The sequence below is a fragment of the Salvelinus fontinalis genome, chromosome 1 (genome assembly GCF_029448725.1).
Source record: "Salvelinus fontinalis isolate EN_2023a chromosome 1, ASM2944872v1, whole genome shotgun sequence".
Classification (NCBI taxonomy): domain Eukaryota; kingdom Metazoa; phylum Chordata; class Actinopteri; order Salmoniformes; family Salmonidae; genus Salvelinus; species Salvelinus fontinalis.
The window spans coordinates 46,225,998-46,253,298 of NC_074665.1; positions in this window are offsets into that span (position 1 = coordinate 46,225,998).

Here is a 27,301-nt window from a genome sequence, read left to right on the forward strand (position 1 = left end):
CTGAGATGAACTGTCTGACAGAATCTGTGCAGAAGTTCTAGGTGCTGCTGTAGGCCCTCCTTGGTTGGGGACAGAAGCTCCAGATGATATGCAACAGTAGACACTTGACTTCAGAGTGCAGTAGTGTGAGGCCAGCTGCTGCAGACTGTTCTAGGGCCCTCGCCAATTCATTGATATATATGATGAGGGCGGGGCTCAAGCTGCATCCCTGTTTCACCTTCCGGCCCTGAGGAAAGAAATCAGTGTTTTTTGCCAATTTTAACCGCACACTTGTTGTTTGTTTGCATTTTATAATGTCGTATGCTTTCCCCCAACACCGCTTTCCATCAATTTATATAGCAGACACTCATACCGAAGTGAGTCAAAATCTTTTTTAAATCAGTAAAGCATGAGAAGATTTTGCGTTTGTTTTGTTTTGTTTGTTTGTCAACAAGGGTGTGCAGGGTGAAAACATGGTCTGTCATATGGCAATTTGGTAAAAAGCCAATTTGACATTTGCTCAGGACACTGTTTTCACTGAGGAAATGTAGGAGTCTGCCGTTAATGATAATGCAGAGGATTTCCCCAAGGTTGCTATTGACGCGGTAGTTATTGGGGTTGAATTTGTCTCCACTTTTGTGGATTGGGGTGATCAGTTCTTGGTTCCAAGTACTGGGGAAGATGCCAGAGCTGAGGATGATGTTTAAAGAGTTTATGTAAAGCCAATAGAATTTTGTGGTCTGTATGTTTTATAATTTCATTTAGGATACACCAAAGGCCTTTTTGAGTTGAAGGGTTTGTATTTTGTCCTGTAGTTCATTCGATATAATTGGAGAATCCAGTGGGTTCTGGTACTCTTTAACAGCTGACTAAGATTTTTTATTGATCATGTATATGTTGTTGCTGTTTGGCCTTTGTTATAGGGCCAAAAAGATTGCAGAAGTGGTTTATTCATACATCTCCATTTTGGGTAGGTAGCTCTTCATGTTGTTGTTTGTTTTGTGTGTTCCAATTTTCCCAGAAGTGGTTAGATTCTATTGATTCTTCCATTACATGGAGCTGATTTCTGATGTGCGGTCCTTTCTTTTTTCTTAGTGTATTTCTGTACTGTTTCAGTAAATGCGTAGTAAATGCGTGTTTCAGTAAATGCGTAGGGCCAGGTTTTCTGGGTCTCTGTGTTTTTGGTTGGATAGGTTCCTCAAATCCTTTCTGAGGTTTTTGCTGTCTTCATCAAACCATTTGTCCTTGTTCATTTCCTTAGGTTGAAATGTTGAAACGTTTAGATTTGATAGGGACGCTCAGAGGTCAAATATACTATTTTGGCTTTCTACTGCCAAGTTTACACCTTCGCTATTGCAGTGAAACGTTTTGTCCAGGAAGTGGTCTTAAAAGGGATTTCATTTGTTGTTGGCTTATTGTTTTCTGGTAGATTTCGACACTACTTTTGGCTTTGATGCCTCATGATTCAGTATTGCTCTGTTCAAGTAGGCTGTGATTTTGCTGTGATCTGATAGGGGTGTCAGTGGGCTGACTGTGAATGCTCTGAGGGACTCTGGGTTGAGGTCGATGATAAAATAGTCTACAGTACTGCTGCCAAGAGATGAGCTGTAGGTATACCTACCGTAGGAGTCCCCTCAAAGTCTACCATTGACTATGTACAGACCCAGTAAGCGACAGAGCTGCAGGAGTTATGACCCGTTTTTGTTGGTTGTTTTGTGGTAATTGTGTCTAGGGGGGCATGTTGGGGAGAGAATGCTGTTACCTCCAGGTAGGTGTTTATCCCCATTTCGCCACAGACTACTACATGTCCCTGAGTCTGGAAATGATTGATCTCTCCCTCTAGGATGGAGAAGCTGTCTTCACTAAAGTATGGGGATTCTAGTGGGGAGATATAGGTAGCACACAGGAGGATTTTTTTCTCTTTTGAGATTATTTCCTTCTCTCTCTCTCTCTCTCTCTCTCTCTCTCTCTCTCTCTCTCTCTCTCTCTCTCTCTCTCTCTCTCTCTCTCTCTCTCTCTCTCTCTCTCTCTCTCTCTCTCTCTCTCTCTCTCTCTCTCTCTCTCTCTCTCTCTCTCTCTCTCTCTCTCTCTCTCTCTCTCTGAGAGGCAGATGAGCCAGGTGATAGTGACACACCCAGCTGTATGCCGGTTACCACGGTGATGACAGCTCCCTGCCCAGGTGCACAGGCAGCTGGGAAGCCAAGGAATGTGTGTGTGTGTGAGGGTGTGTGTCTGTGACTGAGATACCGTGAGAGAGTGTGCGTATGTGTGCGCGCGTGTGTGTGTGTGTGTGTGTGTGTGTGTGTGTGTGTGTGTGTGTGTGTGTGTGTGTGTGTGTGTGTGTGTGTGTGTGTGTGTGTGTGTGTGTGTGTGTGTGTGTGTGTGTGTGTGTGACAGAGAGAGAAAGAGAGATAGGAGGGAAAGGAGACAAGGGCGTGAGAGAAGAGACAGGTGTGTGAATGATGGAGGAGAGGAGAGCGTGGGAGAAGACCAGGATGGAGACCTTTGACCTTGTGTCATCTCACCAGCCTCTGGAATCCACCTGCACTATGACTCACAATGGATCCATGTGATATTATCATGAATTTACTACTCTAGGTTCCAATGGAACTGTGTACATGTAAGTCCATAGCTGCATCACACGGGGTATATAACGTATGATGGTGATAAAATAAATCTAAACGCCATCATTTGATGCTGTCGCTCTTCATTTCATTGATGATTTGAGTCCTATTGAGTCATGACAACAAAGCACATTCCTCCTTCTGTGCACCTGTGATAGAGAGAGAGAGAGAGCGAGAGAGCGAGAGAGAGAGCGAGAGAGAGAGAGAGAAACTGAGGAAACGACTCCTCCTTCTCCAGTGCTTCAAATTATACCTCTCTTTCTCTCTCTCACACACTCTCTCCATCCTGGCTTGGAACATTCCAGACCACTCCTCTCCTGCACCTTCTCCTGGGTGCTCCCTACGTTCCTCCCCTTTTCCCCTCCTCCGTCTGTCTCCCCCGCGCCCTCCCTCTCCCCCCTTCCTCCGCCTCGCTCCTCTGAGAGCGGGAGGCCACAGCGCCCATCACTCACCACCAGGTGATAACCGGCACAAAGGGGCCTTGGTGACCAGTCGAGCCCAGGCAGCATGCAGTACCGCTGGGGAGGGTGGGGAGGAAGGTCCCCTCCACCACCTCCACCCTCCTCCACTCCACCACTCCCTGGATGATGAAAACCCTGTCAGGCTGGATTATGGGAAGCATGCGCCTAAAGAAATAAAAGGGACAGGAGTGATAAAAGCCAGCCTCTTTGGCTCATCGTGCCTTTTACCTCAGTCTCTTTTTGTCACTTCTGCTTGTTGATGATTCTCCCTCTCAATCCTTTGTCCATCACAAGGCCTTGTGTGTCTTTGATGCTGTTTTAACATGTTAGCGTTCAGCTTCTATGAGTTTTTTTTTTGTTTGGTGTTGGGATGATCAAGCTGAAGTTTGGTTGAAGGATCTTGCCGTTCAGCGTCCATCAGGGGATTTAATAGAAACGTTCACTGGTAGCAGCAGTATATTGAGTCAAGAGAAGAAAGCCTGCTCAGACCAGTGGCATCACTGTGTCTCCGTGTGTGGTCTGAGTGTCTGAGTTAGCGGGAGGAGAGGGAGGAGGGAGAGTAGACTCTTTATTATTCAAATCCCCTTGGCAATGGTGGATCCACGTTGGCGCTGACCAATGAAGCAACCCCAAAATCTTCTATTATCGCAAAATTTTTGCCACAAAAGTAAAATACGTTGATACTACACGAACCTTGACTTTGACATTGGCAAGTTTACGATGTGATGTTTCTGACTCTGTGGGAGGGAATGAGGGAAGGAGGAGGAAAAAGAGGGAGACAGAAGATGGGAATTGTGGGTGGCTGGGTGCTGCTTGGGCACTGAAGGATTCTGGGACAGGGATGGGGGGTATTCTTCCTAGCCTGGCACAACATCGGTCTCGCTTCATGGCAAAAGAAAATAGGAGCCGAGGGGAGGAGGGAGGGGGCAAAAAAAATCAATTTCATGGCCCGAGTCAGACAGACCCCGAGGTAGGAATAGTTAGTGTGTGTGAGTGTGTGAGAGTGTGCCTGTGTGAGTGTCTATGAGCGAGTGTGTATATGTGTGTGAGTGTGTGTGTGTGTGTGCGTGTACGTGTGTGTGTGTGTGTGTGAGAGTGTGTGTGTGTGTGTGTGAGAGTGTGTGTGTGTGTGAGAGAGAGTGTGTGTGTGTGCGTGTGTGCGTGCAGGTTTTGAGGGCTTCACAATGGCAGAGGTTGAGAGAGGGGCGGGTGTGGTATCAAAGAGTCTGCAATCTGCATGTGAAAACAAGAGACCACTCTTCAACCGTGTTGTTTTTCTGTCTCGACATCATTAGCAGCAAGGAAAACGACAAAAAGCGGGTATTTTCACAGCATGTTGCTGTTCGTTGTTTACCATGTCAATTCAGGAGGATCCTGATTGTGGCCCAGTGTCTTTCTGGGCCACAATTAGGCTAGGACTAAAGTAAATGTATGCATTTGTTTTCCAATTGGTAAATAGTTGAAGTGGAGGTGTGAAAATAGCAGGTGAATGGTAGAAATGTATTCATCTGAAAACTGTTGAAAATCTGAGATTCCATCTCATTGATAACATTACATGATTTTTCCTATGCAACAGAGAGTGAAGACTAGCAAACGGGGTGGTTGAAGCTCACTTCGATCAGCCAATAATCACACATTATAATGTGATGAAGAGGAATTCCATAGAGAAATCTTGTAGTCTTACTATTTAGCATCAATTTGCATTTGTGGCTACTCCCCCTCTTAGTGCTCACCCCATTTGCACACCCACACCCACCGACCTGCACTCTCTCTCTGCCACACACACACTTACGCACGCACGCACACTCACACACACACTAAAAACCTTTAAGAGTATCTTGAGTGTGTTTGGTCTCCTCCATATTCAGACCTTTCTCATTGTTTCCTTTCTTCACACGCATTACCATCCATCTTGTGGTCAACCACTCTCTTCCGCTCCTTCCTTCCTTCCTTCCCTCTCTCTCTCTCTCTCTCTCTCTCTCTCTCTCTCTCTCTCTCTCTCTCTCTCTCTCTCTCTCTCTCTCTCTCTCTTTCTGTCTCTCTCTCTCTCTCTCTCCCTCTCTCTCTCCTCTTTCGTGTTTTGTCCTCAGTCGATGGCTCTCCCTTCTCCTAGCCCTCTCACTTTCGTTCCATCTTTTCTCCCTTCGTCCCTCCTCTCTCTCTCACTCTCTTTCGGCCCCCTTTTTGGCATCTGTGGCAGCATCTCTTTTAAGGCACATGTCAAGAGAACTGTCTGCCTCTCTCAAAGGCCTTTGTGTCCTGCCTTTCTTTCACTAATTTGGTTAGCCCAAAACACTTTCCCATAGCATGGCTGTCTCGCCCCTTTCTCCCACCTACCCCTTTCCTCTCACTTCTCTGCCCGTCCTTAATAAGTTATTCCGGGGAGAACGCTATGGAAACAAACCTAAACATTGCGAGAATGTTATCTGTGTGGTGTCATAACACAATCCATATCGCGGAAGGTCAGCGCTAAAGCTCAATGTATGTGTTGATGGAGTTCTGTCTAATTTTCTTAACATAATTAAAGGAGTATCACAAGGCTCAATACTAGGCCCTTTACTGTTCACTATTTACATTAATAATGTGGTTTGTCCCTTAATAATAATAACTTACATCTCTATGTGGATGACACAGTTATTTATTCCCGTGCCCCCTCAGTACAGCAGGCCATTCACGACCTTCAGCTTGGCTTTGATTCAATTCAAGAATCGTTCACAGATCTTAAACCAAGTTCATGTTTTTCTCCAGGTCTCGTAAAATGTATCCTCAAGATCTTCGTATCTGTACCTTGAGAGGAGCCCAAATTGGGCTGGTCCCCCATTATAAGTATCTAGGTATTTGGATTGATGATAAAGCACACATTGATGAGCTGACCTAAAAGTTGCCAGTAAAGATTGGTTTCCTGTTTTCCAGCCTCTGTGTTAAAACCTCTAGATTCAGTCTACCACTCAGTCTTGCGTTTTATCACTGGTGATCATTTCCGTACGCGGCGTCTCTTATATAGTTCTGTTGGCTGGGAGTCTCTGACTACCAGAAGAGCCCAACATTATTATTATTCAAATAGCAGGACTTGCAAACTATCACGGATTACAAAGGGAAACCCAGGGAAATCCAACGCGATCTGCTCAGTGACGCGAGCCTACCAGACGAGTTAAATACCTTCTATGCTCGCTTCAAGGTACGCAACACTGAACCATGCATGAAAGCACCAGCTGTTCCGAACGACTGTGTGATCACACTCTCCATAGCCGATGTGAGTAAGACCTTTAAACAGGTTAACATTCACAAGGCCGCAGGGCCAGATGGATTACCATGACACGTACTCAGAGCATGCACTGACCAGCTCGCAAGTGTCTTCACTGACATTTTCAAACTCTCCCTGACCCAGTCTGTCATACCTACATGTTTCAAGCAGACCACCATAGTCCCTTTGCCCAAGAACGCCAAGGTAACCTGTCTAAATGACTATCGCCCCGTAGCACTCACATCTGTAGCCATGAAAGGCTTTGAAAGGCTGGTCATGTCTCACATCAACACCATCATCCCAGACACACTGGACCCAGTCCAATTTGCATACCACCCAAACAGATCCACAGATGACTTTTGGTCCCCTAAAATGGAGGGACTATGTACAAAAGTGGTGTAATTTCTAAACGATTCACCCGATATGGATGAGAATACCCTCAAATTGAAGCTGACCATCTACACTTTAAACTCATCCAATGTGCTGGAGTATAGAGCCAAAACAACAACACATTTGTCACTGTCCCAATACTTTTGGAGCTCACTGTCCTTGTTTCTATTGCCCTTTTGAATGTAACGTAATTTATTTGAAAATGTTTTAACTGTAATTTTGTAGTGATCATTCTTGAATTGTTGCTCACGTTGCTTGAACTATTCTTCTCAGGGCACCATTGGAAATGAGACCCTGGTTTCAATAGGTTCCCCGGTTAAACAAAGGTAAAAAAAAAAAAGAAAAAGAAAAAGCCATGTTTCCACGTCCGCGGAGACTGCATTCACGGTAAAAGTTGCATATGTCGGCTCAATTGGAAATGACCTTAAAAATGTTATTGCGCACTTCAGAGATCCCTATTTTATTTGGACAGAACAGTCACAAAGTATCTGTGTCATAATAAACTGAAACTCAAGCGCCCTTTTATTTTTTATGCAGATATGATCATAACTCCATGACACCAGCAGGCTCTCTGGTGTGTCTAGAGGATCAGGTTCCCCTCCAACCTCTTCCCATGACTTCACTGAACACATAGGGAGCCCCTTGTCATGGCAATGCCTTCCAAATCCTCCTTCTGTTTTTACCTTTATTTATTAACTAGGCAAGTCAGTTAAGAACAAATTCTTATTTTCAATGACAGCCTAGGAACAGTGGGTTTACTGCCTTGTTCAGGGGCAGAATGACATATTTTTTTTACCTTGTCAGCTCGGGGATTTGAACTTGCATCCTTTCAATTACTAGTCCAACGCGCTAACCACTAGGCTGTGAGACAGGTGAGGGAAGACAACCCTTGAAAAAAATAGTTGAAAAGGAAAGAAGGGGTTGGTCATAGCTCCGGGAAAGAGGGCGAACACAGCAGAGATCACACAAAGTTTTGCGACCTGTGATAAGTCGGTGCAAAGAAATAAGTAACGAGAATGAATACGTGGGGGCCCCTGGTGTGTGTAAGTGATGGAATTCGTTCCTTGCGTGTGTGAGCTTATTCCACCGTGTCCTCGCCTCGGGCGGACACGTGGTTTCAATTGCCCGTTCGCCAGACCCCTTCTCACGCTTTCTCGCTCTCTTTCTTTCTTCCCTCAATTTCTCTCCCCTTCTCATTATCCCCCTATTATAGTAATACTACCCCCCTTACTCTCCTCAAATCATCCTCTTTTTTCTTCTCCTACACCTCTTCTGTCTCTTTCCCAACACTCTCTCTCATTGGCCCATCACCACGTCATCTCTTCTCCCTCCAACACTTTTTCTCCCTTTCTCTCTTTCTCTCTCCCTCTCTCTCTCTCCGCCTTTCCACATGGCTCATATGTTTTTGTTGTTGCTCATCCCCGCATACAAACAAAGACTCAAGAGGGAAGTTCCGGTGGTCAGGTCTGTACAATGTTGGCCTGACCAATCAGAATCCATGCTCCAAGACTGTTTTGATCACGTGAACTGGAATACGTTCCGAGGTGCCTCTGGGGATGACATCAATGAATACGCCGACTCAGTGAGGGGATTCATAAAACAATGCATAGATGACGTGACACAGATGGTCTTTCAAAACGTACCCAGATCCCAAACCGGGATTGATGGCAGCCTTGCCAGGAAACTGAAGGAGAGAGATGCTGCTTATAAACATGACAAGGAGATCAAGACAACGAAACACAAGTATAGGGACAAAGTGGAAGAGCAATTCAGCGGGTTGGACACGAGGCTTATGTGGCATGGGCTTCTAACGAGATTCATGGATTACAAAGCGAAAGCCAGTCACCAGCAAAACACCTTTTTCTCCTGCTTTGAGCATAACGACTCAAAGCTGCCGAGGAGAGCTCCAGAGGTCAACGAGGGCTACATGCTTACGGTCTCCACGGAGGACATATGTAAGTCGTTCAAGCGTGTTAACCCTCGCAGGGCTGCCGGCCCAGTAGGTATCCCTAGCCGCGCCCTCAGAGCATGTATAGACCAGCTAGCTGTTCTGTTTTCTGACAGCTCAGGCTGTGATCCCCACCCATTTCAAGATGTCCACTATCATACACATGCCCCAGAAAAGGACAGTAACTGAACAAAATGACTACTGATCAGTAGCTCTCACTTTCGTCATCATGAAGGGAATTGAGTGGCTAGTCAAAGACCACATCACCTCCTCCCTCCCGACACACCCAACACTCTCCAATTCGCCTACCACCCTGACAGATCCACGGACGATGCAATCGCCATTCCAATGCACTCTGCCCTCACCCATCTGTACAAAAGGAATGCATATGTCAGGATGCTGTTCATTGACTACAGCTCGGCCTTCAATACCATAGTGCCCTCTAAGCTCATCACAAAGCTCATGACCCTGGGACTGAACGTCTATCTATGCAACTTGGCCCTGGACTTCCTGACGGGCCGTGTCCATGTGGTGAAGGTAGGCAACATTACCTCCTCCACACTGACCCTCAACACGGGGGCCCATAAGGGTGTGTCATCAAATCCCTCCTGTACTCCCTGTATACCCACGACTGCGTGGCCTCACACAGTTTCAACTCCATCATCAAGTTTGCTGACAATACGACAGTCATAGGCCTGATTACCAACAACAACGAGACGGCCTACAGAGATGAGGTAGGCACTCCAACCTCTCCCTCAATGTCAGCAAAACAAAGGAGCTGATTGTGGACTTCAGGAAGAACCAGTTTGGGCACGCCCCCATCCTCATCAACGGGGCCAACGGTCAAAACCTTCAAGTTCCTTGGTGGACACATCTCAGATGAGCTGAAATGGTCAAACCACACAGACACCGTGGCAAAGAAGGCACTGCAGCGATTCTTCAATTTCAGGAGCCCGGAAGAAATTTGGCCTGTTCCTGAGAGCCCTCACAGTGTTCTACAGAAGCAACACGAGAACATACAGTCGGGCATTATGGCATTATGGCCTGGTACTGCAACTCCACCGCCGCTGACCGCAAGGCTATACAGAGTGCGATACGCTCAACCCAACGCATCATTGGGTGTACACTGCCTACCCTCCAGGACACCTACAACACCAGGTGTCGCAGGAAGGCCAAGAAGATCATCAAAGACCTCAGCTCCCCAAGCCACAGCCTGTTCTCTCTGCTACCATCACTCAGACACGGGCGGTATAGGAGCATCATGGCAAAAACTGTACGACTGGCCAATAGTTTCGACCCCCAGACCATCAGGCTGCTGCATAGCCGCTAGTCAGTCCCCCTGTCCCCCTTCTGCCCCTCTGACTTCCCCCCCCCTTGCTGCTACCCTATGGATATTCTACACCCCAACGAACATTACCCTGCCCCCACCCCCCAAATGGACATTTATCATTGTTACAACTGTAAATATGTATTATTATTTTTTATTAGTGTTTCATTACCTTCTCACTTCCCCCCCTGCTGCTCCTCCTATGGACATTCACTCATATTTATGCAATAATTCTAAAATCTGCATAAAACAATATGCCATTTACCCCACCAGAGATGTGTTTACATTAAACAGACTTTTTGCGGAATAAAGGCTGTGTGTGATGACGTCGTCCACATAAAAATACATTTTCCGGTTAAATTCCCATGTACTATATGAAAAATACAAGTTAAATGGTGTTTCCATTGCATTTTCAACGCTACTGATGGTTTTGCCACTGAAACCGTTGAGTTATATAGCAAATGTGCCCACTCCGGTCTTGGTACATGCGCTCTAACCAACAGCTTGCAGATACAGTGCAGCTAGTTATCTACATTATGAGATTACTATGGATAAGAACGATATCATTTGCATTTGTCAAACGGCAGCCAATCACCAATCATCATGTCGACTTGCATCACTCTATGGTATGTACGACTTGCATCACTCTATGGTATGTACGACTTGCATCACTCTATGGTATGTACGACTTGCATCACGCTATGGTATGTACGACTTGCATCACTCTATGGTATGTACGACTTGCATCACTCTATGGTATGTACGACTTGCATCACTCTATGGTATGTACGACTTGCATCACTCTATGGTATGTACGACTTGCATCACTCTATGGTATGTACGACTTGCACTCTCTGGGGGACGTGAAATCAATTGGGAAAGCTGAGAGGGAACAGTGTGATGACCGTATTATAGTTGAAGAGATAATTTGTTCTATTGAACACCTTAAAATAATAAGTGTCCTGGGACGGATGGTATATCTGCTGAGTTTTACAAAACTTTTTCTCAACAGTTATCCCCATTTCTGTTGGAGTTCTTTTCTGAAAGCATTACAAATAATGCTTTCTCTCCCAGTTTGACTCAAGGTCTGATTACATTAATACCTAAGACCAAGAAAGACTTGCTTCTCCTCGATAATTGGCATCCAATCTGTTTGTTCAATAACGACTACAAAATACTAGCCTCTATATTTGCAAAAAGAATGAAGGCAGTATTGGACTAAATTATAGAAGAGACCCAATCTGGTCTCATGAGGAGTAGACATACAATATATCTAATAATATCTGACTGGTGTTAGACCTTATTGACGATTCTGATCTAATCTTCGAAGATAGTTTTATTGTCTTCTTAGACTTTTATAAAGCCTTCGATACAGTGGAACATGAATTTCTATTTCTCTCCCTTGAGAGATTTGGTTTTGGGGAATTCTTTTGTAGTACTATTAAAACTCTTTATATGAATGGGAACAGTTCCATTAAGTTAAAGCATGGCACTTGATTTGAAAAGAGGAATTAGGCAAGGTTGCCCAATTTCACCTTATCTCTTCCTGCTTGCAACCCAGCTTCTTACAAGTTTTGTTAAATCCAGCAATATAAAAGGGATCTCTATTGCTGACAGAGATATTATCATAAGTCAGCTTGCAGATGACATCACCCTCTTTTTTGAAAGATGCTGACCAGATTCCTAGAGCAGTCGATGTGATAAATATTTTTTCCAAAGCATCTGGTCTTTGCCTAAACCTTAATAAGTGTGAATTGTTTACTGTTAAAGACTGTGTGATACCCTCTATCTGCAATATTCCAGTCAATGAAAAAGTAACATTCCTTGGGATTACCATATCTAAGGATCAACAGGAAAGATGCTCATTACATTTCATACCTATTATTGAAAAAATCAAAAAGAAGTTGAACCATTGGTTGCAGAGGGATTTAACCTTGAAAGATAGAATATTGTTTTCTAAAGCTGAAGGTTTCTCCAGACTTACTTATGCAGCCAAGTCCCTACATCTTGACAACAAAACAGGTAAAGCGGTTGACCAGATGCTTTTCAACTTCATCTGGAAAAATCGTACACGTTATATTAGGAAATCTGTCGTTATGCACACATACGAATATGGTGGTCTCAATCTTTGAATAATACTTTTAAGATAAATTGGGCTAAACATTTCTTAAAGAATCCAACTTCAATTTGGAATTTCATCCCTCATTAGATCTTCTCCCGTTTTGGTGGCTTCAATTTTATGTTACTTTGTAACTATAACATTGATAAGATTCCTACAAAATTATCTGCTTTTCATAGACAAGTATTCTTAGTGTGATGTGAAAAAAAAAACGTAAACAGGTCAACATTCACAAAGACGCTGGGCCAGACGGACTACCAGGACGTGTACTCAAAGCGTGCTGGCAAGTGTCAACTGGCAAGTGTCTTCAATGACATTTTCAACCTCTCCCTGACCGAGTCTGTAATACCTACATATTTCAAGCAGACTACCATAGTCTCTGTGCACAAGGGAGCAAAGGTAACCTACATAAATGATTACGGCCCCGTGGCACTCACGTCGGAGTGCTTTGAAAGGCTGGTCATGGCTGGTCACATCAACAGCATCCTCACGGACACCCTAGACCCACTCCAATTCGTATACCACCCCAACAGATCCACAGATGATGCAATCTCAATCGCACTCCACACTGTCCTTTCTCACCTGGACAAAAGGAACACCTATGTGAGAATGTTGTTCATTGACTACAGCTCAGCATTCAACACCACAGTGCCCACGAATCTCATCACTAAGCTAAGGACTCTGGGACTAAACACCTCCCTCTGCAACTGGATCCTGGACTTTCTGATGGGCCGCCCCCAGGTGGTAAGAGTAGGCAACAACACGTCTGCCACACTGATTCTCAACACTGGGGCCCCTCAGGGGTGTGTATTTAGTCCCCTCTTGTATTCCCTGTTCACCTATGACTGCGTGGCCAAACACGACTCCAACACCATCATTAAGTTTGGTAGGCCTGATCACCGAAAACAATGAGACGGCCTATAGGGAGGAGGTCAGAGAACTGGCAGTGTGGTGCCAGGACAACAACCTCTCCCTTAATGTGAGCAAGACAAAGGAGCTGATGGTGGACTACAGGAAAAGGCGGGCCAAACAGGTCCCATTAACGTTGACGGGGCTGTAGTGGAGCGGGTAGAGAGTTTCAAGTGCCTTGGTGTCCACATCTCCAACAAACTATCATGGTCCAAACATACCAAAAATGTTGTGAAGAGGGCATGACAAAACCCTTTCCCCCTCAGGAGACTGAAAAGATTTGCATGGGTCCTCAGATCCTCAAAAGGTTCTACAGCTGTACCATCGAGAGCATCCTGACCTTATGCATCACCGCCTGGTATGGCAACTGCTCGGCATCTGACTCTAAAGCACTACAGAGGATAGTGCGAACGGCTCAGTACATCACTGGGGCCAAGCTTCCTGCTACCCAGGACCTATATAATAGACGGTGTCAGAGGAAAGCCCATAAAATTGTCAGAGACTCCAGTCACCCAAGTTATAGACTGTTTTCTCTGCTACCACACGGCAAGCAGTACTGGAGCACCAGGTCTAGGACCAAAGGCTCCTCAACAGCTTCTACCCCCAAGCCATAAGACTGCTGAACAATTAATAATATCGCCACCGGACAAATTACATTGACCACCCTCACTTTTGTACACTGCTGCTACTTGCTGTTTATTATCTATGAATAGTCACTTTTTATTTTTTTTATATATATACATTTTTTAAATTCACCTTTATTTAACCAGGTAGGCTAGTTGAGAACAAGTTCTCATTTGCAACTGTGACCTGGCCAAGATAAAGCATAGCAATTCGACACATACAACAACACAGAGTTACACATGGAATAAACAAAACATTCAGTCAATAATACAGTAGAAAAATAAGTCTATATACAATGTGAGCAAATGAGGTGAGATAGGGCAAAAAAGGCCATGGTGGCGAGGTAAATACAATATAGCAAGTAAAACACTGGAATTGTAGATTTGCAGTGGAAGAATGTGCAAAGTAGAAATAGAAATAATGGGGTGCAAAGGAGCAAAATAAACAAATAAATACAGTAGGGGAAGAGGTAGTTGTTTGGGCTAAATTATAGATGGGCTATGTACAGGTGCAGTAATCTATGAGCTGCTCTGACAGCTGGTGCTTAAAGCTAGTGAGGGAGATAAGTGTTTCCAGCTTCAGAGATTTTTGCAGTTCATTACAGTCATTGGCAGCAGAGAACTGGAAGGAAAGACGACCAAAGGAGGAATTGGCTTTGGGGGTGACCAGTGAGATATACCTGCTGGAGCGCGTGCTACGAGTGGGTGCTGCTTTGGTGACCAGTGAGCTGAGATAAGGCGGGGCTTTACCTAGCAGAGACTTGTAGATAACCTGTAGCCAGTGGGTTTGGCGACGAGTATGAAGCGAGGGCCAACCAACAAGAGCGTACAGGTCGCAATGGTGGGTAGTGTATGGGGCTTTGGTGACAAAACGGATGGCACTGTGATAGACTGCATCCAGTTTGTTGTGTAGAGTGTTGGAGGCTATTTTATAGATGACATCACCGATGTCGAGGATTGGTAGGATGGTCAGTTTTACGAGGGTATATTTGGCAGCATGAGTGAAGGATGCTTTGTTGCGAAATATGAAGCCGATTCTAGATTCAATTTTCAGTCATTAGATTCAGTCATTAGCCATCAGTCATCAGTCATTAGATTTAACTCCACCCCCACCTACATGTACAAATGACCTCAACTAACCTGTACCTCCGCACACTGACTCGGTACCGGTGCCCCCTGTGCATGGCCTCTTATTGTTATTGTGTTACTTTTTATTTTAGTCTACTTGGTAAATATTTTCTTAACTCTTGTTGATCTGCAATGCTGGTTAAGGGCTCGTAAGTAAGCATTTCACAGTAAAGTCTACACTTGTTGTATTCGGCGCATGTAACAAATAGTTTGATTTAAATTGATTTGTGTATATAAACATAATTTTTCCCTGCATAGGTATTTCATTTGGAACAATAAGGATATTTTGAAGAACTGGTTCAATAATCATATCCTGCTGGTGAGTCAACTTCTTAATGCAGAAGGATTGTTACTCAATTATGAGAAATTTTATCTTGGTACAATATCCCTGTTACACCTAGAAAGTTCGCCATAGTCTTTGATGCTATTCCATCTGGAACGCTCATGTTGTTTAGAGGTGTAACCAGACCTCACCTTCTTGACCTACCCTCGCTTAATCCAGTTGACTCACCAATAGGAAAAATTTGTTTCTCCTTGCTCCCTCAGAACAACAGATCTATACGTGCTGTATTTCAAAGGGATATTGTATCCGTTCCTTATGTCACAACTTACTGGAATACGTTTGTCAATAAAATCTGTTGGAAACAAGTCTGGTTATTACCACACAAATACCTGCTTGTTAACAAGGTCAAAGAGGTCTCTTTCAGAATGATCCATAAGTATTACCCTGCGAATCATTACCTGAAGAAACTCAACAAAGACATGAACATTAACTGTACTTTTTGTGTTGAGCATCCAGAAACAGTTTTGCATTTATTTTGGCATTGTCTACATGTAAAACCACTATGGAAAGATATTCATAGTTTTATAATTGTTCATTTTCTTGATGACTTTTGTTTTTTTATGGGAGAATGTGCTGCTCGGTTTCCTTAAAACAATTTTATCTCAGAAATCTAATTGTGCTAATGGCAAAATGTAATATTCATAAATGTAAATTCACAAATAAAAAAACACTCTTCTGTGTTTTCTATAAGGAATTCGAGCAGCACGTTAAGACCATTCAACATTATTCTAATAAGAAAGCTGTTAAAACAATCCGTGTGTGTGTTTCTTGTAAGGTCTTTGTATAATCTGTGATTTATTGTACCCCCTAGCATATGCTATCATTGTCTGTTTGTATACTTCTTGTATGTACACATACAGGTTTTCTGCAATAAAAAAATTATAAAATAACATTGGATGGTGGTAAAAATGCAATAAAGAAGAATCGTCTGTTCTCCTCGCGCCCAATGTTTATGTTTACAATGAAATGTATTACGTCAGAAAGCCCAATGTTAGAATGTTTCCCATCAAATGTATGAATTAAGTAAGACTGTTTTCTAATCAGTCTAATTTGCATAAACATTGTGATTGGACGATAGCTGTGAGGGTTATCGAATCAGGATCAAATCTTCTGATCTCCTCAGGCTCACTAATGATACTGTCACGCCAACTCAAAATCAAATCAAATGTTATTGGTCAAATACAGATGTTATTGCGGGTGTAGCGAAATGCTTGTGTTTCTAGCTCCAACAGTGCAGTAATATCTAACATGTAATATCTAACAATTTCACAACATATACCAAATACACACAAATCTGAGTAAAGGAATGAAATTAAGAATATATAAATATATGGACAAGCAATGCTCCCTCCCTCCAGCGCTCGACATCGCTGGTCTATTAACACAACCGTCATTTTGCAAACCTGGACTTCATCATCACCTTGATTACTCCCCCTTTATTTAGCCCTCAGTTGACATCAGTCATTAGGTCGTATTGTTTTATCTGCATTGATTCATTATTAAACTCATCTTCTGCACCTGCTTCCTGACTCCCGGCGTATTATCTTACAGAATACTACGTCAGGAAACAGCAGAGGATAACACCATCTCCAGATGTTCAAGGAACAGGGTCACCTACTCCACCAACACCACGACAAGCTGGCACAACTGAGTACGGCCATGGATGAGGTCCTTCGCGTTCTCCACCGCCTCAGCACCACCGGCGAGGCTCTCCATACCCCTAACAGAGGGCCTCCTTCCACAGGTCATCACAGTGAGCCAGTCTCCCAGCCGTCTGCCCGTGTCAGCGATGCCCGTCGGTCCCTTCCGGAGAAGTATGGCAGTACTCCATCGAAATGCCGTGGCTTCCTACTTCACTGCTACCTTTATTTTGCCTATCAGATGGGAGACTCCCAACACGGAGAAGTCCAAGGTTGCCACGGTCATTTCCCTGCTGGCCATGCAGGCGTTGGATTGGGCTACGGCCAGCTGGGAGAGAGGAGTGGAGGAGCTGGATTCCTATGAGAGCTTCATGGCTCTGTTCAGGGCGGTCTTCGACACCCCCTCCATCCCCCCCAGAGGGCAGAGAGGGAGGTGTGCAACTTTTCACCGCTGAGGAGTACGTCCTCACCTTTCGGACTGTGCCAGCCTCCAATGGATGGAATGAGCCGGGGCTTCGCACTCTATTTAAGAGAGGGCTACGTGAGGAGTGTCGGGGTGACAACCTATCCTTGGACGCACTCATCGCGATGGCCATCCGTTCGGATAACCTTCTTCAGGTTGTGCCGTGGCGGAGATCTTTGTGGGCTATACTCGGCCTCGTCTCAGGATGGTAAGTTGGTGGTTGAAGGTATCCCTCTAGTGGTGTGGGGGCTGTGCTTTGGCAAAGTGGGTGGGGTTATATCCTTCCTGTTTGGCCCTGTCCGGGGATATCATCGGATGGGGCCACAGTGTCTCCTGACCCCTCCTGTCTCAGCCTCCAGTATTTATGCTGCAGTAGTTTGTGTCGGGGGGCTAATATCTGGAGTACTTCTCCTATCTTATCCGGTGTCCTGTGTGAATTTAAGTATGCTCTCTCTAATTCTTTCCTTCTCTCTTTCTTTCTCTCTCTCGGAGGACCTGAGCCCTAGGACCATGCCTCAGGACTACCTGGCATGATGACTCCTTACTGTCCCCAGTCCACCTGGCCGTGCTGCTGCTCCAGTTTCAACTGTTCTGCCTGCGACTATGGAACCCTAACCTGTTCACCGGACGTGCTACCTGTCCCAGACCTGCTGTTTTCAACTCTCTAGAGACTGCAGGAGCGGTAGAGATACTCTTAATGATCGGCTATGAAAAGCCAACTGACATTTACTCCTGAGGTGGTGACTTGCTGCACCCTCGACAACTACTGTGATTATTATTATTTGACCATGCTGGTAATTTATGAACATTTGAACATCTTGGCCATGTTCTGTTATAATCTCCACCCGGCACAGACAGAAGAGGACTGGCCACCCCTCATAGCCTGGTTCCTCTCTAGGTTTCTTCCTAGGTTTTGGCCTTTCTAGGGAGTTTTTCCTAGCCACTTGCTTCTACTTCTGCATTGCTTGCTGTTTGGGGTTTTAGGCTGGGTTTCTGTACAGCACTTTGAGATATCAGCTGATGTAAGAAGGGCTATATAAATAAATTTGATTTGATTTGATTCAGGACCGCCGGTGCCCACCTCGACACTCGCCTCCCTCCTTTAGCTGTCCTGAGGCAGAGCATGAACCCATGGAGGTAGGGGCCACACACCTCTCCACGGCAGAGCGGCGTCGCCCTTCCTGGATCCCATTACACTGGCCGGCAGGCCTGCTCCCTCAGGTGTTTCCTCTACAGCTTTAGTGGACTCCGGTGCCGCAGGGAATTTCATCAATCAGGCCCTCGCCTCCTCCTTGAACATAGCTTCCTATCCGCTCTCCTCTCCTTTCCTGTCCAAGCCCTGGATTCGCGACCATTGGGATCTGGCACAATTACACACATCACAGTACCACTCACCCTCACCGTGGGACCCATGCACCAGGAAAGCCTTCCCTTCTCATCATCACCGTACACAAAGTCGTCCTCAGCCTCCCGTGGCTCCAACTTCATAACACCACCATCTCCTGGTCGAGGATGAGAATCACCGGATGCCGGGCTCACCGGATGCCGGGCTCACATCCGCCAGGCTCTGGAGAGGGAACCCTCTCCTGCTACCTTTCCCCCAGAGCGCATCTACGCCCCCACAGGGGTGAGAGATTGGCTGTTGACCTGGGCACACACATCCCTCGCCGCTGAACACCCAGGTATCATCCGCACCATCCAATCCCTCTCCGATAAGTACTGGTGGCCCACCTTTGCGCAGGACGTTGTCAACTCATGTTCCGTATGTACCCAATCCAAATCTCCACAGCACGTTCCAGCAGGGAAACTACTTCCCCTTCCCGTGCCTCAGCGGCCTTGGTCCATGGACTTTGTAACTGATCTCCCCCTTTCCGATGGTTTTACCACTATTATGGTTGTTTTGACAGATTCTCTAAATCCTGCCATTGTATCCCTCTCTCTGGTCTACCTACCGCTCTCCTGTTCACTAAGGCACTATTCCAGCAGGTCTTTCAGCGAACATCGTTTCCAACCGTGGTTCTCAATTCATGTTGCGGGTCTGGAAAGCCTTTATGGAGAAGCTGGGGGCCACGTTCAGCCTCACATCCGGGTACCAGCCTCAGTCCAACGGGCAGGTGGAGAGGACCAACCAGGAGCTGGGGAGGTTCCCAATGAGTCACTGCCAGGACCGGCAGGGGGAGTGGGCCCGGTTCCTTCCCTGGGTGGAATACGCCCAGAACTCACTTTGTCACTCCTCCACCGGGCTGACTCCCTTCCAGTGCGTCCTGGGATATCAGCCAGCCCTGGCTCTTTGGACTCTGAGCCAGAGTAAGGCTCTTGCAGTGAATGAGTGGTTCCGGTGAGCAGAGGAGGTGTGGAACGCCACCACAGTGAGGCTCTCGTGTTCCATCATGGTGATCGCATCTGGCTCTCTACCAGGAACCTCCCGCTCCACCTGCCCTGCCAGAAACTTAGCCCCCGGTTTGTGGGGCCCTTCAAGGTACTCCGGAGGGTCAATGAGGTAACCTATCGTCTAAAACTCCCCACCAACTACCAGATCTCACCCGCCTTTCATGTTTCCCTCCTCAAGCTGGTGGTTCCTGGTCCCCTGGATGATGCCGTCCTGCGCGACACCCCTCCGCCTCCCCTGGACATCGAAGAGACCCCCGCCTATGCTGTTAAGTTCCTCCTGGACTCCCGACGTCGTGGGGGTCGGTTCCAGTACCTGGTGGACTGGGAGGGGTACGGTCCTGAGGGACGCTATTGGGTCCCGGTGTCGGACATCCTTTATTTAGCCCTTAGTTGACATCAGTCATTAGGTAGTATTGTTTTCTCTCACGTTTCTGTACGCTTCTCATGTTTGTTCATCTGTATCGTTTCATTATTAAACTCACCTTCTGCACCTCCTTCCTGACTCCCGGCATATTAAGTTACAGATACAATGTTGATATTTGAAGATTGCCAAAAGGCCAGTCTCTTTGTCAAATGACAGGAGTGGAACGTAATAGCTGACCAGAGACGGCAACTAGAATCGCTCTGAAATGCTCTCTCTTTACAAGACCGCCATAAATGTGTGTGCTGTCACTATAGGACGTATTCAGTAACATGGTCCACCATCCCACCACTTTGAGAAACCTTTGCCAAAAACATATCTAATTCAGGAGTGACATTTTACATAATGATTCCTCAACCCTTTATGAGCACCTGCTGGGCACAGACATCAATTCAACATCTATTCCACGTTGGTTCAACGCTTTGTCATAAACAGAGCTGAATCCGGACCACGCATACATTCCAACTGCGTGGAATCGAATCCCATGTCCGTCACTTTTAAAGCTGTCTATTCAATCCTATAGACCTTTCACGCACATTTTCGACTGTCTAAATACATGTTGAATTACATAGTTAAATGTAAAAAATTCAAATTAAGCGTCTGGATCTTCAATTAGGATTTGGGCCAAACAGGGTACAATATCACATCCGCTGCCACACTCCCAGTCCTATTCCTTGTGAAGTGGAGCGGCGAGCGGAAGAGGAGCTTGTCAGGTTCTGGTTCCCAGCCGTAGTTCTGTGTCCCAGCTGTGAGGGGTTTGATGGTTGGCTTAGTTTGGTCCACAATAACAACCTCTCCCCTTCGCTGCTGGGCCAGAGGTACTATGTACTGGGGGTCAAAGGGGGAGCACAGCCAATGTGGAGAGAACAGGGGACTAGTGTGTATCCACCAATGTGAGATCTGAGATGTGGAGATGCTATGACAGTGGGACACTGGGGTGCGGAGGATTTCAATGTACACAGCCTACTTGTTATGATCTATTGAGGGAAACATGTTCCACTCCTCACATCCCCTTGATTGTTTTGTCAGCCTGCACCCTATGCCCTGCACCCTATGCCCTAATATAGTGTCCTATTGTTGATTTTCTGTCAGAGTCGAACCCAAACCAGGGGGAATGAAGATGGAAGTGTCCGTGTCTCAGCTGTACTGTATTTGCCTCCCTCTCCTCATTAATCCAAACCATTCTTCCAAACAAAGGGGTATTCTGCTGGATACCACATGCTGTGGCGCCCATGCCTAGCTTCAGCGGAGGTGGGTGGTTGAAATAAGTTTCTTAAGGCAGACGGGTGGAAGAAGACATCTCCCTCTCAGCGACGTGTTTTTACTCATGTTCAGTGTCTGTGCCAGAACACTCCTCTGTGTCTGGAGTGAGGACATGATGATTCACATAAATCCCCCACAAACCTACGCCAACACTCGGCTCATCTGCCCCACATCCGGAATCATTTTTTGCTTTTTTTTTAAGCGTGCGCATCTGAAGTTAAAGTCCAGCCCTTTGAAAGAAAGGTCATCAATGAGAAAATATATTGGTACATTTCGGTGATAGAACCAACGTGAAACACCATCAGAGTTCAGAGTGTCACAATTTTGTTACGTGCAGACAGTCAATAATTGTGAAAAACAAGAATACATTAAACGAGGAAATGATTTGGAATCATTGGGGAAACCACAAAACAAATCTTCACTCCAAGCTCTTCATCGGCGGCTTTGTTATTCATTTATTTATTTGGTTTCCAAAGGAGATACGCTGCCACTTTAAAAACCGTTGATTAGCGCTCCAAAGCGTGCGTGAAATCACAGTATATTTTGTGTTGCAGCCGTGCAGGCGAGAGCGCTGTCTCCCTGGCCTGTTACTGGGGGAGCAATAACAAGCCTAGAGGCTGCAGTTGTACCGAGACATCAGAGCCCTGCTGCCCCGACTACCCAGACCCCCCCTCTTTCTTCCTCTTCGTCCCACTGTTTATTTAAGCTCAGACATAAAGTGGAGAGAGAGAGAGAGAGCGCGAGAAAGAGGGAAAGGGAGAGAGAGTAGGGGATTTGACAGCAGTGGTTTTGATGGCCGGGGGCTGGAAACGATTTGGAACAACGAATTTAATACAAATTCCTCCCAGCACAGCCATCTGCCCCAACCGACCCTTTATACCTCCCCCCACGACCCTCCAACACCACCGCCCCTCCAATCCACACAGCACCACCCAGTCTCCCAGCATGCCCGGCTGTCCATCAGTGCTGTCCGTCAAAATCTTGTAGCAGTTGATGCCCAGGGTCTGTGTACATAAGAGATGTGGGTTTTGATTTTTTAGACATTCGAGGAGTCAATCAACCCACCACTGTGAATGACAGCAAATATCCCCGCCTCAAGAATCTTGTTCCACTGAATTGTAGTGTGGATGTGGCCTGTACCTCCCTGAAGCGCTCAAATACTGTATGAGTCTTGCCACAGCGCTATTCAACTCGATGTAATTAGATGTATTAGACGTAAGAGGATACATTGCATTTAAAATCATTGAGGATGACAAAAAAAGGTTTTGTAACTTCTTTATTTTGTGGTCCTCTCGTTTTGATTGTTCCTCATAAGTCCCACCGCTGCTATTCAACTGCCTCAAAGAGACTGTGCGGGATGTTTCGATGATCATTGATTTACCAGTTGAATCTTACCAGTTGAATTGGCTAGAAGTCCACACACCTGGTTACCTGATGAGCAACGGATTAAGAGGACCAGGATGAGAGGTAGCAGACCATAGAAATAGATTCAGATTATATTTCAGCAGACAAAGTGACCCTTAGAGAAAAGCTGCATATGTCCCCTGGCTTACTGCTTCAACCTGTCTGCCATTAGGCCATTACTCATGCTGATTTGATCAAATAAGTAATTTGTGGTTAGGATTAGGTTTAGATCATACTTAGCAGTCATTATATGAAAGCAGCGCAGAGTGCTTTAAGCCCGACATCGACTCTCCTTGGAAAGAGATACCCTATACTTTTCTGCACCATTGGCTTGCATGAATGGCCGCAGTTCGGACAATTACAGACAATTTTAATTACTTGAACAAATTGATTCGTTTTATATTAGCAGCTGTCCTCATTTTGATCTTATTGATCCTCATCAGACAAGATGCCACCGTCAGAGTACGGAGATATGTGTGTGGATGACGGGGTGAGGGTGGGGAAATGATGCTAGGGAGGGATATGTGTGTGTGTGTCATAGTATGTCAGAGTGTGTGTGCGTGTGTGTGCGGGTCATTGTATGTTAGAGAGAGAGAGAGAGAGAGAGTGTGTGTGTGTCTGTGTGTGTCTATGTGTGTCTGAGGGTGTTGAGTCACATCCAGCGTTCGTCCGTAATCACCGGTGCTGCAGGTGTCCTCGTTCCCCCTGTGATTCTGAGCCGCCTTTCTTTTCCCACGAAAATGCTTTCAACCGGCGTAGGGTTACTCCAAAGAAGCTCAGACATCTGAGAGATGCCAGGAATGTCTCTCTCCCATCAAAGCTCATGCAGCAATCAGCCACTTTTTTTAAAATCAGCAATTAAAACAGAACAATAAAGAAGAGGAAGAGCGAGAGAGAGAGAGAGAAAGAGAGAGAAAGAAAGAGAAAAGAAACAAAGGAGGTAAGAAGAAAATGAAAATGTTGAGAGAGAGAGAGAGAGAGAGAGAGAGAGAGAGAGAGAGAGAGAGAGAGTGAGAGAGAGAGAGAGATGGTGTCAGCACCTGCTAAGGGTCCGTTGGCTGCCAGTGAAACAGAAAGAAAGATGGAGTATGATTTGCTACCCCCCTACTCTTTTTAATAAAGCCTCTTTAATAAGAGACTGACCCCCTCTGAACCACTCCCTGCATCTGGATGTGGTTGTGGCGTGTAGCACCTTGCCAAGGCTGGAGGGAGAGACGTAAATGCATGCTGATCTCTCGCCATGCTTTCTCTCAGTGCTAACAGAAGCCCAGGCCATGATGGGAACAAGTGGACCAGTACCTCTTCACACCTTTTCGCCCTGCTTAATAGATACACACATGTACACTGAACGGAAATATAAACACAACATGTAAAGTGTTGGTTCCATGTTTCATGAGATGAAATAAAAGATTCCAGAAATGTTCCATACGCACAAAAAGCTTATTTCTCTCAAATTGTGTGCACACATTTGTTTACATCCCTGTTAGTGAGCATTTCACCTTAGCCAAGAAAATCAATCCAATTGATAGGCGTGGCATATCAAAAAGCTGATTAAACAGCATGATCATTACACCTTGTGCTGGGGACAATGGCCTCTCTAAAATGTGCAGTTTTGTCACACAACACAATACCACAGATGTCTCAAGTTTTGAAGGAGGGTGCAATTGGCATGCTGACTGCAGGAATGTCCACCAGAGCTGTTGCCAGAGAATTGAATGTTAATTTCTCTACCATAAGCCGCCTCCAACGTCGTTTTAGAGAATTTGGCAGGACGTCCAACCGGCCTCACAACCGCAGACCATGTGTAACCCCGCCAGCGCTGGGGAAGTGTGCTCTTCACGGATGAATCCCGATTTCAACTGTACCGGGCAGTGTGGCGTTTTGTGGGTGAGCGATTTGCTGATGTCAACGTTGTGAACAGAGTGCCCCCTGGTGGAGGTAGGGTTATGGTATGGGCAGGCATATGCTACAGACAACAAGCACAATAGCCTTTTATCGATGGCAATTTGAATGCCCAAAGATACTGTGACAAGATCCTGAGGCCCGTTGTCGTGCCATTCATCCACTGCCATGCACGACACCATGTCACAAGGATCTGTACACAATTGTCCTAGTTCTTTCATGTCCTTCACACTCACCAGACATGTCACCCGTTGAGCATGTTTGGGATGCTCTGAATCGACAATTACGATGGCGTGTTCCAGTTCCCGCCAATATCCAGCAACTTCAACACAGCCATTGAAGAGGAGTGGGACAACATTCCACAGGTCACAATCAACAGCCTGATCAACTCTATGTGAAGGAGATGTCATGCTGCATAAGGCAAATGGTGGTCACACCAGATACTGAATGGTTTTCTGATCCACGCCCCTACTTTTTTTTATTTTTATTATTTGTGACCAACAGATGCATATCTGTATTCCTAGTCATGTGAAATCCATAGAGGAGGGCCTAATGCATGTATTTCAATTGATAGATGTCCTTCTATGAAGTGTAACTCAGTAAAATCATTGAAATTGTTGCATGTTGCGTTTATATTTTTTCCCAGTGTATATTCACATCTATTTAGAAGAATACAAATGTAAAAATGTTTTGTGATGCACTAGATCCATGCAGGTGATGACATAATGGTGGTTATATGGGCCGGAAGAGATGGAAATTCAAATCCTGTTTGAAGTATATCTTATTTTTGTAGATGATGAAGAAGATTTAAAACAATCTGAGCTTAGTGTCAGTCAGATGCATTTTTGAGCTAAATTCAAACTCAATCACAAGTAATGGTAACCATTAAAGAACACAAGGACAATGAGACCAAAAAGAGCGTAGACATTTTTATTAAATCAATATAATAATATAGCCTACAAAAATGATAGTAACATATTTAGTAAATGGAGTTTCATGCAGTCAGAAAAATTATAATACATATATATTAATAAATAACAACGTGCAATGAAATGGTGCTCGCCCACCATGATTACAGTACATGAAACGTTATTTAAGATTGGTTGAGTCGAGTCGCTATCCTCAGCAGACGGACCTCCCTCTCTTCCCATTGGTTCCCTCAAAGTCTGAACTTCCTGGGCCAAGGGCTGATTCCCGTGTCCTCTTCTGGGTGACCCTTGTCACACTGTCACTGTCCGAATCTGACCTGATAATTAGAATACATGTAATTTTCAATGATTTTCAAGTCTTCCAAGGAAAACGTAAAAGCACAAAAGCAAAAAAACAAAAACAAGGCAAAAGACAGAATACCTCTTCCCTTTCAACCAGGATGTGCTGCTAGGGTCACACTCCTTATTTCTCTTGCAGGGGACCCATGGTGGCACCACAGGGCTAAGGAAACGGTTTGAGTTCTCTGATCCTCTCTTCCTCTTGGAGGGCTGACCCTCTGGCTGAAAGTCTCCTGGACAACTAGAAGAGACTGATTCTCTGTCCCTCTGGCTGAAAGTCTCCTGGACAACTAGAAGAGGCCGATTATCTGACCCTCTGGCTGAAAGTCTCCTGGACAACTAGAAGAGGCCGATTATCTGACCCTCTGGCTGAAAGTCTCCTGGACAACTAGAAGAGGCCGATTATCTGACCCTCTGGCTGAAAGTCTCCTGGACAACTAGAAGAGGCTGATTCTCTGGCCCTGTGGCTGAAAGTCTCCTGGACAACTAGAAGAGGCTGATTCTCTGACCTTGTGGCTGAAAGTCTCCTGGACAACTAGAAGAGACTGATTCTCTGACCCTGTGGCTGAAAGTCTCCTGGACAACTAGAAGAGGCTGATTCTCTGTCCCTCTGGCTGAAAGTCTCCTGGACAACTAGAAGAGGCCGATTATCTGACCCTCTGGCTGAAAGTCTCCTGGACAACTAGAAGAGGCTGATTCTCTGGCCCTGTGGCTGAAAGTCGCCTGGACAACTAGAAGAGGCTGATTCTCTGTCCCTCTGGCTGAAAGTCTCCTGGACAACTAGAAGAGGCTGATTCTCTGGCCCTGTGGCTGAAAGTCTCCTGGACAACTAGAAGAGGCCGATTCTCTGACCCTGTGGCTGAAAGTCTCCTGGACAACTAGAAGAGGCTGATTCTCTGGCCCTCAGGCTGAAAGTCTCCTGGACAACTAGACAAGGCTGATTCTCTGGCCCTCTCATGAGAGACTCTCCACACCATTGTGGCATCTTCAGCTGATCTCTCCTAGAAGGTTCGGTCCTCTGGCTGGAAACCGCAAGTCAATGCTTTGTATGCCTCCCTGCTTCTTATCCAGGCAACCCATGATGGCACCACCACAGGCCCTCTGGTGATCTCAAGGCTGGAGTTCTGGGGCTCCACATGGTGCTTGCCCACCATGACCCCCATGACCTTCAGGCCCACATGGGCCATAGTCTGGTCCACTGGCTGTTCCAGCTCAGCCCAGTTCAGGGCATCGTTCCTGGCCACTGGGGCTCCACGGCCCTGGGTCTTTGGCGAGAGGCACCAGCAGAGGATGGCTGGGAGGGCGTGGGTTCTATGATGAGGCTCACCTCTCTGGACTCCTCTGACTTGTCTTCTGACCCAACTTTACAGTCAGAGACGAAGCCACACTCGTAGTCCGAGTCAAAGTCAGAATCATTGTCTTCCTTTTCAGACTGATAGTTGGAGTCAGACTCC